General features: G+C 48.0%; 1 non-coding gene across 1 annotated transcript; it reads left to right on the top strand.

The window, feature by feature from the left end:
• Nucleotides 1-3,900: 3,900 nt before the first annotated feature.
• LOC120668169 lies at nt 3,901-4,009 on the top strand. The gene has a single exon (XR_005672269.1). It is a non-coding gene; the product is annotated as a small nucleolar RNA R71 (small nucleolar RNA).
• Nucleotides 4,010-4,316: the final 307 nt, after the last annotated feature.

Here is a 4,316-nt window from a genome sequence, read left to right as displayed (position 1 = left end):
TGCTTACTACACATACTGGAAAGCAAGTAAATATTTTTGGGTTTTTATGGGTTTTGCCAATTTTTATTTGATTTTAGTTATGCAAATTTTTATGGATTTTCAGAATTTTACAAATTTTTGTTTGGTTTCATGCAAGGTTTTGAAAGCAGTAAAGATAGAGTTTGATACAAGGTACCTCTTATGGGGGTTCTCCCCCAAGCTAGCTTCAGGCTCACTGCTGCTGGTTGGGATTAAACCCAGCCCAACGGTAGTAGGCCCTCCACTCCTCCTGGGATTGCTGCTGTTGCTGCTCCAGGATGCGAATCCTCTCGCCAGTACATCGCTGCAAGTTCTGTGTTGACTCGATGTGCTGGCCCAGCGACTCGTCGATGTTGGTGGTGCGCACGTTCAGCTCGCCCATCTGTCGAGTCAGAGTGGTGAAACCTCTGGACGAAGCTGTACGTTGCGGGGGTCAGCTAGAGCTGGAACTAGTGGACCGGTGCCCTGAGGCCTGCCGTGCCCACTCGGTGGAGTTGGCACTCTGCCATGACGAACCTCCAGCTGTGGTTGAGGCTGAGGTTGCTGCTGCATGAACTCCTCCCTTCTGGCCCTGCTTCTTGTAACCCTACCAGGAAGACCAGAAACACTATGCCAGCGGCTCTCCTCTTGTGGAACAAGAGGGATGGTTAGCGAACGGCAGTTATACAAATGATACCATGCATTTGGCAACGGGATTTCATTTGCATAACCAAGTAAAAAGAAAATCAAGGAGTCATCCGGGCCTTTCTTGAGCGTGTGGCCTTGAACCAAGTACGCCTCATCGATCATAACACGGGGCTCCTCAATGAAAGGAACGGGGTTCCCGTCTAAGATTCCCATGTTTGATGCGATGCGGGTAACCAAAGAAGTGCATTCAATAGGACCCGTCATCCGAAAATTTGTGAGCCTTTGCTTAACCATTGCTTGTGTGGGGGAGATTCAGATCTTGTTGACCATGGCATATAATATCATCAACTCATCGTTGCGCACTGGTCGTGGATCATCTCTTGGAAAGAGAGTGATAGCCACCCACTTGTGCATCAAACGAAGAGTCGGGTTTTGAATGTCATTGCAGCGAGGTGCAAACTTGCCATGAACAACTTGACTTGAAATCAAACCCCAAAACTCATGTCGATCAAAACCGCGGCAAGCTTTTGCAAGGGAAACTGGCAAGCGCGTGCTAAAACAAAGGAGGTGACTGAAATTTCTCCAATTAAAATAGCGTTCAGCCCCAAAAAGTCAGAAAGAAACATCATCGTCCACCTCTCGAAGAGTGCAAAGAAACTGGATGGTGAGGAGACGAGAACCATTCTCCTCAATGGGCACAAAACCATCCCATCCAACCGCATGCCAAACACGAGCGAAGTCAACGTCCATACCTGTTTTTTCGAGAAGGTCCAGATCGAAGGCTCTGGTATGACCAGAGCTTCAATTCTTGATCATGGCATAGGCTTGACGCTCGCGGTCATCTTGCAAGTCGAGGTATGGTGCATCATCTTCATCTATCTCCATGTCCTCGGCTTGCGGTTATGCAGCTTGCTCCTCGAACTATTCTTCTTGTTCGTCTTGCTCATAATCCATTGTAGTCGGTGTTGGTGCAGGTTCGGGGGAATGATGAGAGCTCGACTCGCCCTGCGAACGGGACGAGCCCAACCTCGTCATCCTCTTGAGGGCTCCAGAAATTTTCCGCCCTGCACCTCTCATGCTTGCAACAAGAACGAACGAGAACAACTCGATTCGGGTTACGTTAGTGAAATGAAAATGAAACACTTACCCAAAAGTTGTTCCTCCAAATGTGTGATCAATCTTGCAGCAAAGAAATGAGAGAGAGAGTGTGTTCTTGCAATCAAACTTGAGTCAAAATCAAAAGGAAACGCGAGCAAGAATGTGTGAGAGGGAGTGAGAGTGGAGAGAGTGAGCATGAGAGCTCATCACCCTTCTCTCGGCCTCTATTTAAAGGAATTTGGGCGAGTGCACCTGAGGAAGAGCTAGGCACAATGGTCAGGTAGCCGTTAGAGAAGGTGGGGCCCAGGAGCTGTTGGTCCTGGGTCGGTCGACCTGTGGGGTCGGCCGGCCCCAGGGTGGGCCCCCTGGTGCCCCCCTTTGGCCAGATGCTTCCTCAACGGTTATGAACTTTGGAAATATGGTGCACGGCCAAAAGTTTGCTCGAAAAGATGTCCAAATTATTTTTCCCAAAGGATTTTAAAACTCAGAAAATATTTTTGGTCTTTTTGTAAAAAGGGAAAAATGCTAGAAAAAATTCCAGCATGCAGAAAACAATTTTGAAAATTTCAAACATGCAGTGGAGAAAAACAAATAAGGTGCAAAGAAAATGTTGAAAAGCGGATGAAACAAACATGAGATAAATACCAATTTACCTTTGGCAAGGGCGCGTCATTTAAAGTCCGACGTGCACGACTTTTCTCCATCGTTCTTACCATTCATCGGCTCGTCCTGTAGAACTGGACGAGGCCGAACTCTCGACCTTCCGCCACACCTTCTTTTCCTTCTTCTTTCTTTTAGGTGCGGAGGGTCATTGTTCTGGCTGGGGTTCTGGTGCACCCCAAAGTGCTTGCCCTTCACTGTCTTGTTGGATCATGAAGCACTGCTCTTCCTTCTTCTTGAACCTGAAAAACATATCCTCCCTTCCGACACGAAAACGGATTTCTCCCTTTCTGACATCGATCCTTACCTTGGCAGACCTTAGAAAAGGTCGCCAAAGTACGAGGTCGACTCCGAGGTCGCCCTCCATATCCATTACCACAAAGTCGGCAAGGACGAAGGAGTCTCGTACTCGTACAAAAACGTGTTCGGCTATCCCTTCGGGATACCGAATGGTTGAATCTGCAAGTTGTACAAGCATAGTTGTTGGGGGGAAAGAGCAGGATATTCAAGTGCTTCATATATTACCTTGGGCGTTATATTCAAACTTGCCCCCAGATTGCATAGGCATCGCTCGAAGTGTTTGATGTAGATCGAGCAGCTGATCATGGGGACCCCTGGATCCTCTTGCATTGCTGCCACCATGCCATCCCAAACATCGTTACTTGGGGGATAGTACCTACCTGCATGGTTATTGCGTGGTGGCCTCCGAGATGAGTTACCCCATCCGATAGACACCATGCTGACATTTTCAACGGGAGACTCGGGTTGCCCCGGGATCTTCCCGCTCTCAACAGCAGGTAACGAAACAACAATTTGTGCAAGCTGGGTTTCGATCATTTTGTTGAAACTTAACTGGTTTTTAAGAGTAGAAGACAAAGCTTCAAGCTTAACATTTAAACTTTCCAGAGATTTGTCATTGGCCAAAAGCTTTTTATTTATATTTTCATTGATTTTAACTTGGCCAAGAACAAGTTCTCTCAAAGGGAGGTTGGTTTGAATTGAAATTCGAATTATAAGAAGGATTGTAGTTATTACCTCCCTGAAAAGGTGGACGTGGCTGGTTCCACCCCTAGCCTCCTTGTTGTGGACGGTACCCGTTGTTGTTGTTGTTGAGGTAGGCGCAGTCTTCACGGGTTTCGGGACAGTCATTCCCCGAGTGTCCTTCATTACCACAGACTTCGCACGTGAAGTGCGATTCCATGGAACGAGCATAGTTTTCTCTATGCTTCTTGAATTCGGCCCTTTTCGCCGAGATGCTTCAGTAGGAGGTCTAGTTTAGCAACGATCATATCCATCTCCTTGACGGTATGCGTTCCCTTGGTGCAGGGTTGGAGTCGTTCATCGCTCCACCCCTGATTGGAGACCATCTTCTCGACCAATGCTTTGGATTTGGCTATAGTCAGGTCGAGGAAGGCTCCTCCAGCAGCAGCATCAATATTGGCTCGAGATGTCATTGTGAGCCCGTTGTAGAAGCTTTCCAGGATGAGTCACTCGTACATGCCATGACGAGGACAGGCTAGGATGTATTCCTGTAGCCTCTCCCAAGCTTCTGGGATGGATTCCGTCCCTGTCTGCTGGAAACTTGAAATTCTCCCATGCAGGGCATTTGTTTAGCCCAGTGGGAAGAATTTTGCGAGGAACGCCTTGGAGCATTTGGCCCAGGTGTCGATGTCCTTTTCTTTATAAAACCACTATTTCGTCTTCCCCAGGAGGGAAAAGGGAAACAGACGAAGCTTGACAACATCGGCGGCGACACCCCGTATGACAACGGTGTCGCAGAGCTCCAGAAAATTCTGCAAATGTGCATTTGCGTCCTCGTTCGGCTTGCCATAGAATGGGCTAGCCTGCACCATGTTGATGAGGCTAGATTTGAGCTCGAAGTTCACGTCCCCGACATTGATGTTGGGGCCAGT

The sequence above is a fragment of the Panicum virgatum genome, chromosome 3N, assembly GCF_016808335.1.
Source record: "Panicum virgatum strain AP13 chromosome 3N, P.virgatum_v5, whole genome shotgun sequence".
Taxonomy (NCBI): Eukaryota; Viridiplantae; Streptophyta; class Magnoliopsida; order Poales; family Poaceae; genus Panicum; species Panicum virgatum.
The sequence above is the reverse complement of the archived record's forward strand: the minus strand, read 5'-3'. Positions and strand labels throughout refer to the sequence as shown.